This window comes from Thermobia domestica, chromosome 6, assembly GCF_964235325.1.
Source record: "Thermobia domestica chromosome 6, izTheDome1.hap1.1, whole genome shotgun sequence".
NCBI classification, from domain to species: Eukaryota; Metazoa; Arthropoda; class Insecta; order Zygentoma; family Lepismatidae; genus Thermobia; species Thermobia domestica.
Genome location: NC_137459.1, coordinates 183,841,170 through 183,856,159, shown reverse-complemented (window position 1 = coordinate 183,856,159; position 14,990 = coordinate 183,841,170). Strand labels below are relative to the sequence as shown.

Sequence of the window (14,990 nt, the reverse complement as noted above, 5' to 3'; positions counted from 1 at the left end):
TTTACCACGAGGAGTTTGTATTAAAAATACTGACTGCAGGTTATGATTAGATAGTGACTTATTCCTTCATGTTTCCCAATTCAGTTTGATTGTGGTAGAATGCGGGCAGGATTAAAATCTACTGCAGTAACAATGTATTCAAGAGGGAGGAAAGTTTTAGAAATGGTAAAAATAAAACATGATGAAGAAAGTAAAACTGAAACACCGGTTTCTACAGTAAATCCAACTGTTGGAAGAAAATTGAATTTTATGGCTAAAAAATTTGAGCTAACTAAACCTACCAATGGTGAAGGTACGCATCAGCCTAGTACATCCAATGTGGAATTAGAACTGTCAATCGTACCTAGAAAATAATATTTTCTTTCGGAAGTGCACAATGAAACTGCGAAAGAAACTGAAGAAAAAGGAAGTGTGTATTATGTCTTGAGTAGTGACGAAAGTGATAATAATCCTGTTTACGAACCAAAGGTTGAGGAGGTAAGCCCACTGCAAGAAGAAAATGAGTGTAAGAGTGCAAGTACAAGAAAAGGTGTTACAGGAAGGATAGAGAAATACGAAAGAATAGGAAGCTATCCAGAAATACAGGACAGTAGGGACGCGCACGAGACGAGTCGAGACAGGATTTTCCTGACAAAATTCGAGAGGAGACACGGCTCTTCCAATAAAGAAATATACATTTTTCGAGTCGAGACATCACTTTTACAGCACATTTTCGAGACGAGACAGCCACAAATTTTGTCTGGTGCGCATCTCTACAGGACAGGGTGACGTAACTGAAAGTGGAATATATGTCACGAAAACATATTTTATTATGTTAGGCAAATGTCGTATGAAATGTAAACAGAAAATTAGTGAAGGGACGCAAAGTAAGTTGTTTGATATCTATTACAAAATGGGTTCTCGTGACCGTAGATCATGTTTTTTTTTTTTGTCAGTCTTAATAGATTCCCGAAAGCAGGGGCGAATCCAGGGGGCGATCGGGGCGATTCCCCTCTCAGAAGAGGAAACTTTCTTATTTTATATATAAATAAAACCCATCCTAGAGTCTGGAGCTCTTAAAAGTAGCTCTAAGTAGAAATATTAGAATCCAACGTCTTCCCATCCAGAAGTCCGTCCTGGATCCGCCCTTGCCTGAAAGTTACAAGAAAGAGAAGAGACACGCCAGAAAAGCAGAAAAACCAAAAATGAAATGACATCTTTGAGTTTTACGTTCCAAAGTTATGCCGGCTAGGCTAAAGGAGACGGTGAAGATGAGAAATGAATGAAATGGTGGAATGAAGGAAGTGGGAGGAAACGGGAGAACCTCGAGGAACCAGGCACACGGCGTTTGTCCACCACAAAGCTCACTTGGCGGGAGAAGGGTTTGAACCAGGGACCTTATGCAGCAGAGGGGAACGCTCTACCGCTGAGCCATCGCGGCCCCATAATAAAACAGAATAGTTACTTATCAATACCATGTCTCCGTAAATGGAAAGAATGTAAAAAGTGCAAGTCGTGTTTTCTGAAAGCGTTTGATGAGAAACGCAAATTTATGTGGCTTATTTGCCAACAAAAGCAAAAATCTCCAGAATGTAAAGAGACTCCTGACAAGCGAGGCAAACTTTTTCCTCCAAATAAAATAAACTCATACAGATTAAGAAAAATTCGTGATTTCCTAAATTCTTTGCCAGTATTTGAAAGCCATTATTGTCGAAAAGAAACTAGTAAAAAGTACTTACCATTGTATATGACATTAGCTCAGGTGTATAAGAAATACAGGGAACAAACACAAATTCCTATTGGTTATTCATTTTTTGTGAATATCTTCCATAATATGAATATTACCATTAAAAGCCCCAAAAGGGACACATGCCATTCTTGTGATGCATTTAAAATTAAGCTTACATATGTTTTGAGTGAAGATGAGAAAGAAATATTAAAGCAGCAGGAAAACATCATACAGAGGCAGAATTAGCTTATGAGACTAAAATCACAGATAAAATGCTAGCAAAAGAAATAGACAGTGCTTGTTTTCGATCTTCAACAGTGTCTTCCCATACCATGCATACAAACATCAACTGCGTTCTACAAAACACAACTCTGGGTATATAGCTTAACTGTCCGTAATCTAAAGAAAGAGAAAATCTTATGTAGTGTTGCCACGAGACGAGACGAGACGAGACTTTAGGCTGTCTCGTCTCGTCTCGTGTAAAGCGTGTCTGGTCTCGTGTCTCGTCTCGAAAAAATGTGCTCGTCCCGTCTCGTGTCTCGTCTCGAGAGGTTCTGTCCCGTCTCGTCTCGTTTTGTCTCGTCTTGTCTCGTAAAAATATAGCAGCATACCATGGGAACGAAAGTAAAATGTAGCAGACTGCACCATGCTAATCAAGATACAACTAAGTTACAAGTATTAACCAGAACACAAAGACAAGAAATGTCACGGTAGCTACACCGTGAAGCCTGGCTCTGGTGTATGTGGTAGTCGGTTCGATCTCGGTTAGTGCCATGTGAGCTTTGTGGTGGACAAACGTCGAATGTGTGTGGGGGCCGCGGTAGGTCAGTGGTAGAGCGTTCACCTCTGGTTCTTGGAGTCTCGGGTTCGATCCCAGCCCCCGCCAAGTGAACTTTGTGGTGGACAAACACCATGTGCGTGGGTTTTCTCGGAGTTCTCCCGTTTCCTCCCACTTTCTTCATTCCACCATTTCATTCATTATTCATCATCACCGTCATCATCTCTCTAGGTCCTAATGAATATTATTCACTAGGAAAGGGAAGTATTCCCCTCCTCTGAACATGAAAGCAGAGGGCAATTTCGCAGAGGTCAGATCAAACATTTCCGCGTAACAAAACGAAGGTCCCCCTGTAAAACCTCTTCACTTAAAGTGTTATTGTTAGTATCATAAATTTGCCGAAAGCAACCAATTTGAAGGGTTCGTCGATAATATCTTTGCTTTTTTTTTTGTCCTTCGACCGCCTTGCAAACAAAGAGGTGAATTTTACAACATGACTGCTGTATAATAAGCGAGCGATTGGTAAAATGGTAAAAGTGTGTTTTTATGTGTATGTGTGTGTGTGTGTGTGTGTGAGAGAGAGAGAGAGAGAGAGAGAGAAGACAAAATTTTAGTTGCAAGATGACATACTTCAATTGCCGTTTTCGGTTCATATAGCAAAAAGAATACCGCCACCAGAGAATAAAGACAAGTGTAGTGTGTTCTGTTCTCTTCCTCAGCCAGAACTTTCAACTACAGCCTGTAATGAGTGTAGACCTTATCCAGTTTTCAAATTGAATAGATAGTCGTGGTAGTTCGGTTTCTTGACCTTGTAAAAATCTTCCCTGTCTTTGATTTTGTTTGTCACCATTCCAGCCAGAAATGAAAAAAAAATGAGAATTCCTCAGTTTACAGCAAGGGGAATTGGGGACAAGACATTAAGGATGATATTCCTGGAAGCTCATGTATCACGATTGTTTCATTCAATAGACAGAGGACACTTTTCTATGAAGGCTTTCAACATGTTTTCACACAAACATGTCTTCTCCTTTTGCAATCTATATGACTATTGGCAATTTCAATCTTGGCCATTTCCGCCAGCGTTTTCATTTTCGAGACACGAGACGAGACGAGACATTTCAAGAGACATCCCGTCTCGTCTCGTGTCTCGTCTCGTTTCCGGGACAGGACAAGTAATCTGTCTCGTCTCGTGTCTCGTCTAAAAGGTTCTGTCTCGTCTCGTTTACGAGACGAGACGAGACGAGACACGAGAAATGTCTCGCCTCGTGGCAACACTAATCTTATGCTATATGTGGTATGAAACCGTACGAAAAAAGAGGGGCAAATATTTCTTCTTGTGTATCAAAGGCTATTTCAGCTTTACCAAACGACATAATCACGTACTGCTTTACAGTGACTCTTGCTATGGACAAAATAAAACCACTCAATTTGTGGCAATGTGTGTATAACAAAAGAACTCACATAAACATTTTGGATCACAAGTTTCTCGAACCAGGACACAGCAGGATGGAGTGTGACTCTGACCATGGAAAGATAAAAAAAAATAAATAAATAAAAATAAAAAAAAAATAAAAAAGAATACCAATGCTCATCTCTCATCCTCATGACTGGGCACAGTTAGTAAGAATTGCTTCCAAGAAAAAATCCTTTTGAAGTAATTGAAATTACCCAAGACAATTTTCTTGATTTCTCCATACTAGCAAAAACTGAGCTGCAGATGAAGGAAGCAAACGATGAGGGAGCAAACTTCGTACGGCAGTCTGTGAAGTGGCTCCGTTATTTTCGTAACGAACCACTGAAGCTATATTATAAAACATCACTCATTGATGACAGATTCTGTGTTATGGACCTTTCTCGACGACGCATAAAGAATCTCACTTTGGAACCTCAAGTGTATTACAGTGCATTATCGCCAATTTCAACACAGAAAAAGAGAGATTTATTATCTCTTTTGCCTTATATTCCACCAATATTTCATGACTTCTACACAGGTTTAGCTGCTGCAACCAATGTGCAAGATCCACTGCTTGATTCTGAAGATGATGAATAAATGCAGTTTATGGGGGAAAGTTTGTAGTTAGCTCCTTACAGTGTCATCATATTATTTTTAATTTTAATATAAACGGAAGGAATTTCTTTGAAAATGTACTATTGGTCGATGTGCACACAGGCATACTTAAGAATATAAACTTTCTAAGCAGAATCTTAACTAATATTTTTAGCACTTTGTAAGGACTGCAAAGTTACAGAGTATGTTATTCATTAAATTAATAGTAAACTTATTAATAGCTTCACTGTTTTTATCATAATTTTTATATTGCAAAAGTTATATAAGATTAGAAATTATATTCCAATAAAATAATAGTTGACAAACTTTTTTTTTTTTTATCGTGTGTCGTAAGACTTCATCTCATCCCATCATCATCATCGGTTGTTAAATATTAAAAAGACAAAAAGGAATTGGAACACACGCAGTTGGGACGAGTGAGGAATAATAGTTGAAAACCTCGACGAGTATCCGATATTTTCAAGTGTTATTGCTAACTCGTCCTAGCCGCGTGTGTTAAAATTCGTTTTTGTCTTTTTAATGTTTAGCAACCGATGGTAGTGATGCGATGAGATGAAGTCTTACAATATACGATAAAAAAAATGTTGAACAGTATTGTCAACTATGTGTGCTCCAGTTCCTTTTTATTATTTTTAAAGACGTGACAATCTATGGGAACAGTGTGATATTGCTGAAAACGTTCTAACAATATTCTGGTTACTTTGTACATTTAGTAAATCAAATTATGTATCAATGTAAACGTTTATGTAGTCTAACACGACAGTTCTGTAGTGTTCTATTAGAAATAATGTAATTTTAATTGAATATGGTGATGACTTGTTCCTTTTTTACTATATCAATATGTAATTGAACTGAAGGGAATAAGTCACTTAATATTACATACCGTAATATCGTTAATAATGTTGGTAAGAGTAAAATTCCAATTTGTAACTTCAAAGTATTTACAACGAAACATATTGTAAAAATTTCAGATTTTAAAATTATTTCTTTAGGTGTTTTTACTACACTCCAATGAGTTTTTTTTGGCTCTCCTGAAAAATGAATAAAAATGACTTGTTACCTTTTACCCTGAGTCCGTCCACTTGTGTCGCTGATTTTTCACGATTCAGTGCTGAAGACAGCTCTGGTGTAATGATGTTGGTTGAACGACACAACATTCGCTTCTTTGTAACGGACAGCCTTTGGGAAGTAGGACCTGCATAATCTGAGTCGTCGCGATTTTCGGCAGCCTCGTATAATTGTCACTATCATCATTGTTGATTGAGGCATTTACTGAAAGCCTATCCATTTCCTTTCTCTTCCGGGTCTCCTCTTTCTTATCTCTTTATTTTCTTCTTTCTTCTCACCATGTCAATTTAATATCCACTCCGGCAGTGATATAACGTCACAAGTGCCCAATACTTGTCACGCGCCCTGTACATGAGACCTCCAAACATATCACCAAACTTTACAATACGTTATGACTACATCTGGAGGTCATATACTGTAAGTGTGAAAACTGTATCTCAAATGAAAAAAGTTGAGCTGATCCGAGTTAAGACATCCAGTTTCGTATGTAATGCTTAAGTAACGTAAAAGTAGCTATAAGTTTGAGCACGTTGAGCGACTTTTAAATATTAAAATACTTTCATGAAATTTTGCACGCATGCTTAAGTAACCAAAAGAAATAAATTTAGGGGGTGAGACTGTTAAAATAAATTTCGAAATTTTCCCATATAACTGATTGCCACCCTAATATATATACACTATGCGATCAAAAGTATCCGAACACCTCCAAAAACATGCGTTTTTCATATTAGGTGCATAGTGCTGCCATCTACTGCCAGGTACTCATTATCAGCGACCTCATTGGTCATTAGACATCATGAGAAAGCAGAATGCGGAGCTCAGCGAAACTCGCGGACTTCGAACGTGGTCAGGTGATTGGGTGTCGCTTGTGTCAGAAGTCTGCACGCGAGATTTCCACACTCCTAAACATCCCTAGGTCCACTGTGTCTGATGTGATAGTGAAGTGGAAATGTGAAGGGACACGTACAGCACAAAAGCGTACAGACCGACTTCGTCTGTTGACTGACAGAGACCGTCGACAGTTGAAGAGGGTCGTAAAGTGTAACAGGCAGACACCTATCCAGACCATCACACAGGAATTCCAAACTGCATCAGGATCCACTCCAAGTACTATGACAGTTAGGCGTAAGGTGAGAAAACTTGTATTTCATGGTCGAGCGGCTGCTCATAAGCCACACACCACGCAGGTAAGTGCCAAACGACGCCTCGCTTGGTGTAAGGAGCGTAAACATTGGACGATTGAACAGTGGGAAAACGTTGTGTGGAGTGACGAATCACGGTACACAATGTGGCGATCCGATGTCAGGGTATGGGTATGGCAAATGCTCGGTGAACGTCACCTGTCAGTGTGGGTAGTGCCAACAGTAAAATTCGGAGGTGGTGGTGTTATGGTGTGGTAGTGCTTTTCTTGGAGGGGGCTTGCACCTCTTGTTGTTTTGCATGGCACTCTCACAGCGCAGGCCTACATTGATGTTTAAATACCTTCTTCCTTCCCACTCTTGAAGAGCAATTCGGGGATAGCGATTGCATCTTTCAACACGACCGAGCACCTGTTCATACTGCACGGCCTGTGGCGGAGTGGTTACACGACCATAACATCCCTGTAATAAACTGGCCTTCACAGCGTCCTGACTTGAATGCTATAGGCCACCTTTGGGATGTTTTGGAACGCCGACTTTGTGCCAGGTCTCACCGACCTACTGTACATCGATACCTCTCCTCAGTTCAGCACGCGGGGGCGCGGAGGCTCAGTGGTAGAGCGTTCACCTCTTGTGCTGGGGTCCCTGGTTTGATCCCAGCTCGCGCCGTGTGGACTTTGTGGTGGACAAACACTGTGCTCGTGGGTTTTATTGGGGTTCTCCCGTTTCTTCCCATTTTCTTCATTCCACCATTACACTCATCTCTCATCATCACCGTGTCCTTTAGCCTAACCGGCATAACCGTGGGACGTAAAACTTAAAGATTTCATTTCATTTAATTTTTCAGTTCAGCACTCCCTGAAAAATGGACTGCCATTCCACAAGAAACTTTCCAGCACCTGATTGAAAGTATGCCTGCGAGAGTGGAAGCTGTCATCAAGTCTAAGGGTGGGTCAACACCATATTGACTTCCAGCAGTACCGATGGCGGGGACCACAAACTCTTAAGTCATTTTCAGCCAGGTGTCGGGATGCTTTTGATCACATAGTTTATATATATATATACAATGAGGCGCATGTCAACAAAGGCCAATATATATATATAAGGTAAGAAATTTATTTTGGTTGATATATAAATACATACCGTGGCTATTTTTCGACGTAGTCACCATGAACCTCCAGAGATATCTAGCAGCATGGCATAAGATTCCATATACCCTCTAGGTAAAAATCTGTCCCCTGAGAGGGCAGCCAATACAGGACTGTTGTCTTTAGCACTTCACTGTAGTTGAAACGCTTCAATGCAAGTAACTTTATCAGATGAAAAAGAAAGAAATATCTAGGGACAAGTTCGGGGCTGTAAGGGAGATGATTGAATGGTGGCTTGTTGTTTGCCACGACTCGACTTTTGTGTTGTTTTTTTTACGATTTTGCTCAGTATTTGCATTCCGATTTTATCATATCTCATTATCGTGAAAATTCACACACATCTGGAGTAAAACGAAGGGTTGCCAGGCACCTATGTTTTTGATCCTCTGGAACAAGAATGTTGTAGCCTTTGGGACGAGAGAGGTCTCATCAGACTCGCTGCTGAAAGAGGATATTAAGCACCAAACTTATGAACACAAAACGTCATTAATATCACAACAGATTAGTAGACATGCTCTGTTTTCCGTTATGCTACGCGGCTAAAAAACTGGCTTTTATAGATTTAAGACAAAGTAAATGAAACAAAATTACACAATAAAATTTACTCTCAAACGCAAGGTGACCAGAACTTTTACTTTCAAAAACGGGACGCATACGAATCGCTGATTGTGGCGGGGGGTGGCTTCCACATTGCATTTTGAGTCTCAGCAGTGTTTTCAACTTACAAAATACACAAGTAAGAATGATAACACAACGTTTCTAACTTAAGTACTACCCAAAAATACTTTTAACTATTTCAAAACTCAGAATTCCCACTCAATTCCCACTGGAATCACAGAAAACTCAATTCTCATTTGAATATTCAGAAGTTCTATGCTCGGCTGAACCTTCCCAATGAGTGTTGGTACGAAAGAGTGTAGAATTAGCATTGACCATTTATATTTTGAATAATAATTACGGGACACCTGTGTCATGTTTGCTTAAAAAACGGGACATTTAGGCGTCCCGTTTGAGAATCAGAAGAAACGAGACAACAGTTGAAAATAAGGGACTGTCTCGGCTAAAACGGGATGTCTGGTCACCTTGCTTAAACGTCTGTTGCTGGCACATTTATCTTAATGTAAAATAAAACTACGTTGAAATACGTACCAATGTTCTCTCTTTGTAAACGATATTGGTATCCTTCGTGTAGTAAAATAGGCTTTCCCCTCTTACTAGTTGTGAACTCCATGCTACACAAACTCAGTAACATTTGCAAACGTTCAGCACAAACTTATCACGCTGTTTACATCTTCTATTTCTGCATCTTTCTTTAGTATTTATCCGAAATACTTGAACTTTTTCGTCATCACCACCTTTTCTTTATAAAGCCGTATTTTTCTTTTTTCGATTACATTTTGCTTGTCATTTAGATTTCGATTGTCAATGTAAATATTCTGTCTTGGTTTTACGGCAAGTAATCTTGGTCTTAATTCTAAGCTCTTTGCTCTTCAGTGCTCCTCTCCAGGCATCCAATCTTTCTTGCAGCGTTGTGTTGGTCTCACCACTAGCACGATGTTATCCGCAAATAGCATGTATGAAGGTGCTAAATCTTGGATGTACTTTGTAAGCTCGATTCATCACTATATGTGAGTTTCTACTGGAGCGTAACGAACTCGACTCATTTCTCAAGCGGTTGTTCAAGCGTAATAAAAAGTGAACAACCTGTGACAACCATGTACGAAATGATCCTGGTCGAACTATGGACAATCTCCACAGTCTATGATTATGCTGTGCTTTTGGGTTAATTGGAAGGGCATCGTTCATCACGAGCTGCCATCACCAGACAGAACGATAGACTCGGATCTGTACTGTTGACAGTTAGTACAAATGTATCAAGCAATTGAAGAAAGGATCAGAACTAGTCAACAGAAAGGGTGTCAGACACGACGCTGACAGCACCAGACCGCACATATTTTTAATGAACAGTCAAGAATTGAGAGAACATTACTTGCAACTTTCTAATGCATTCATCACATAGCATGGACCTGGCACCGTTAGACCATAATTTGTTGCGTTCTCTGCAAAATTCTTTGAATAATGTTAAGTTAGTTTGAAAAGAAGTTTTAAAAAAAACACACATGTCAAAATTTGCGGTATAGAAACTACAAAAGTTCTATAGCGACGAGGTTAAGATGTTGACCAAAAAAAAAAAAAAAAAGAAGGTCATGAAAAAGTGTTGCATATCTGGTTTTATAACATTATTTTGTATAACAGTAAATGTCATAAAGGACCACGCACTTTTCTTATGGAAAGTGGCTTTCGGCTAATGTTGTTGAAACTTCGGTGGTTAATAGTTCTTAACATGTAGATCAAAAGTCTCAATGGGCACAAAGACCGAAATCCACTCCTTCCCCCCAAAAAACCGCCTCCAAGTAGCTGGGGGGATTGAACTGATTTCAGCATGTAAAACAATTTGTTGTTTTAATCAACTCAACAAGGACCCCAAACAACCACATGTTAGACTATCAAACTACCCCACTTGACACAGCCCTTTGCCCCCCACACCCCCCCCCCGCGAATTACCTTACGGATGTTCCAGATTACTGTAGTTTATAGTTGCGCGTATGTGTTGAAATACCTACAGTTTTGGTCTCACCGACGATATAATGGGTTTCACGTATCGCTGATTACGAATCTGAGGTGAGAGTTCTAGAATTCAAGATGGAGGATCAATATGGCGGATCAAAAACACGAAACTCCTGAATGTAGCCACAAATAGCTTTTTACTAGGGTATTTTGGGTCGTTGGTTACGAATCTGAGGTCAAAATTCTTGAATTCAAGATTGCAGATCCAATATGGTGGATAAAAACGTCGAAGCCACAAACCGTAGTAGACTAGAGTGTTTTTAGATCGCTGTTTAACTACGCAACATTCCTTGATACTTCAGCCACTATGTAGAATTATTCTGCACCCTTGCCCTTTACCAAAACCCACCACAGATATCTTAATGCTGAACGGTGTTAAAATAATTCATTAATTATCTGTTCATTATTTTCATCATTTCGGTTTGCCGCATCTAATGTGGTACTTAGCAATGAGTCATCGGGATATCTAATATTCTGTAAATGTAGCCAATGATGAAGATGACCAAGATTATGATCAAAATGTTATTCAAGGTTACTACTGTACATGTCAAAGCGGTGCTCGTACATTAGATACATGTGCGCACGTTGCAAGTGTCTTGTGGTATTTAGATCATGCACGACATTTACAGAATATTAGATATCCCGATGACTCATTGCTAAGTACCACATTAGATGCGGCAAACCGAAATGATGAAAATAATGAACAGATAATTGATGAATTATTTTAACACCGTTCAGCATTAAGATATCTGTGGTGGGTTTTGGTAAAGGGCAAGGGTGCAGAATAATTCTACATAGTGGCTGAAGTATCAAGGAATGTTGCGTACTTAAACAGCAATCTAAAAACACTCTAGTCTACTACGGTTTGTGGCTTCGACGTTTTTATCCACCATATTGGATCTGCAATCTTGAATTCAAGAATTTTGACCTCAGATTCGTAACCAACGACCCAAAATACCCTAGTAAAAAGCTATTTGTGGCTACATTCAGGAGTTTCGTGTTTTTGATTCGCCATATTGATCCTCCATCTTGAATTCTAGAACTCTCACCTCAGATTTGTAATCAGCGATACGTGAAACCCATTATATCGTCGGTGAGACCAAAACTGTAGGTATTTCAACACATACGCGCAACTATAAACTACAGTAATATGGAACATCCGTAAGGTAATTCGCGGGGGGGGGATGTGGGGGCAAAGGGCTGTGTCAAGTGGGGTAGTTTGATAGTCTAACATGTGGTTGTTTGGGGTCCTTGTTGAGTTGATTAAAACAATAAATTGTTTTACATGCTGAAATCAGTTCTTCCCCCCAGCTACTTGGAGGCGGTTTTTTGGGGGGAAGGAGTGGATTTCGGTCTTTGTGCCCATTGAGACTTTTGATCCACATGTTAAGAACTATCAACCAGCGAAGTTTCAACAACATTAGCCGAAAGCCACTTTCCATAAGAAAAGTGCGGGGTCCTTTTGACCAGTAAAAAATCAAGGTTTTTTAGTCAACCTGATATAACTTAGTCGTATCTTAGATATACTGGATATTATTTTCCCATGATACACTGTGTCCAGGGCCGGATTTAGGGGGGTGCAAAGGTGCACGTGCACCTCCCTTTCGTTGTAAATTTACACTACCTAAAGTGAGAAGCTAGCAGTGAGTTTTGCAAAATCAACAGTTTCAGTCAACTTTCTGAAGGCTGAAGGAGAAGGATTCATCGAGACCAGATACTCAGCATTTCCAGGGAAACTCCTCATTCAAACCACGGATACCTAAAGGTATTTAAAAAACTCAAATTTAATTCAAATGTACTGGCTGTTATTTGGTGCACCCCGCTCAGAAAATCCTGCATCCGGCTCTGATCCGTGTCGTATTTGTCACTGTTCTGTTGATGCATTTATTTATTTATTAACTGAGATTTAATATACTTTTTCCAGCTCCATTTTGTATAAAAGGAGACTTACTTTAAACTGCAATAGGAAATAGTAGTTACGTTACAATAACTGACGTAAAATAGGATGAATCTGTGAAATGATGGGGTTAGAATAATCGTTCATAATAGAAAAGCAATTAGCAGAATTAGTAACAATAGTAGAATTGCAATAACGATGGCCTAAATAGCTCCGGGTAACGTAGTCACTAATGCTATCACTTTTTGTGCGAGCAATCATGGGTTCAATTCTCGGTGGGACACTCGGTCGAAAAGGTGTAACAGCTTTTCCAGGCCAGCCCTCCTGAGTAAGGTTTTCCTGGGGTTTCTTCACTCAAACAGGAAAATCCTGGGATGATACCTAACATAAAAGTCCAAGTCCACTTTCTTCCTTCTCCCCTTTCTCGGATAGTGTGCTCACTGAGGGACATCATCCCTCTGGCATGACAGTCTTATGACTAGAGACCGGATGTTAGGCAAAATGCCTATTCTTTAATATTAAAGATATGATCAAAAATAACGTTTTAAAGTTTATATGGGGGATTATAGTTTCGATTTAAGCCAATTTTATTTTGCCTATTTTGCCTATTTCGACCTTTACTGCCTAAATAATTGCTTTATTGCCTAATATTGCCTATTCTATGCATTTTCTTCAAAATAAGTTTTCATTGGGAAAATACATAATTTACGTAACATAATACACACATATTTACTTATATTATGTGTTTGTAAACACAAGCTCGTGGTTACAATATATATATACAGGATGAACAAAGATGTTCACATACTTCGGGAGGTGATTCGTGACATGAAAAGAAGATAAAAGTCCTCTTGAATTTCATGAATCATCATTTGAAGTATGTGCGCACCTTTATGTCCCGTTCCAATTGTCAGGATTCGATTTCGATTCCACTTTGGCACCCCTGTCACTCGAACACGACGCAGAATTCGACAACATGCAACAGCACTTTTTGTCTTCTTTTCATGTCACGAATCACCTCCCGAAGTATGTGCACATCTTTCAGATTCACCCAGTATGTGCAATGCATAGCATGCCTCGTTTTTGTATATACAGTAAAAGAAAATATTATTTAACAAACAAGTATGTTTCTATATTCTTTGAACATTATCTATGACTTGAATCTATTTTTTAATGGTATTGTTTATTTATCTTCATTATTTCGAGTTACATTTTAGTGCCTATTTTACTGCCTATTTTTTAAATTTTAAGTGCCTATTTGCCTGCCTATTTTCCAGGTTTTTAGTGCCTAAACATCCGGTCTCTACTTATGACCATAGAAACTGGTATTGCTCTGACAAATCTATAAATAAATAAATAATTGCCGGAACAGTACCATTTGATTAAGAAAATGTATTAACTCAACTTGTGATTATTTCTTCATACAGGCCTTAATATCTTGTCCAGCCTTAAATGTTTTTAACTGGATAACAGTTTTTGTGCAACATAAAGTAATTGGTAAGAGTAGGTAAGTTGTTACCGCATTGAATTTCTACTCATATCTTTCATGTTCTAACACTAATGAATCTGATCTTTTTTAATATCTATGCTACGATTTCAATTTTTAATTCGTACTCAATGTAATAAGCAAGATTTTTCCCCTGTGGAGAAGGTAAGAGATGACTAGAATGACGTTCTGTTGGAGTAGATCAATGAATGGGGACCAAGATTCACTAACTTATTTCCTCCAATTGTTCGAAATATGATGTTAGATCACTCAAGATGATGCTTATCATTATGACCGTACGTTGCGCCTGTAGAATATGAGACCACGATGTACTCACAAGAAGAGTAGGTTGCATGGGAATATTTGATAGAATTATGGTTACCAAAAAAATAAGGAGGAAGTCTATGTAGTTGGGGCTCAAATTTCTAGCATCATGCGTCAGGGCAATATCATCTATAAAGTGTTTGAGATACTTAATTTCTAGGTTTTTTTTTTTTTTTTTGGTTGATCGTTAAGTTAAGCGCCGCAGTATCAGTGACAGTGTAGATCGTCTTATTTTTGAAAATCGCCCCTGCTGAATATTTGTCAGAATATTTACCTACAGAGATGACATAGAAAGAAGCGGAAGAAAACGACATATGGTCTGTAAGATCTATTTGATTCACTAAACTACCATGCTCCATTGACAAGACAGATAAAAGAGGGAGAAGAAGATCTAAAATCTAAACATTTAAAAAATCTCTTAAAGGAGCGCAAATATGACTACATGAAATGAAATCAAATCCTTCAGTTTAATATTCCACGACTAGGCTCTTTACGTTAAGAGAGGTAGATGGTTTAGGCAAGTGAATGATGAAGGAAGACTATGTGATAATATGTAAAAAACAGTATCACGTAACAGTTTCAACACAATAACTGTGTCTTCATCAGACTTCCACTCCTTCCCATCACACTTCCGATGTACAAAATGGAAACAAGGCCTGATAGAATAATGATGCAAGAATTGAAAGGATGAAATTGTGGGAGGAAACGACAATACTTCGAGAAAACCGATGGTCATTATGTTGTCC

At 38.9% G+C, this 14,990-nt stretch overlaps 1 protein-coding gene across 2 annotated transcripts in view; it reads right to left on the bottom strand.

The window, feature by feature from the left end:
* Positions 1-14,990, bottom strand: part of LOC145688352 (vitellogenin-like) — a 303,527-nt gene that overhangs the window by 137,058 nt on the left and 151,479 nt on the right. The window lies entirely within an intron of this gene.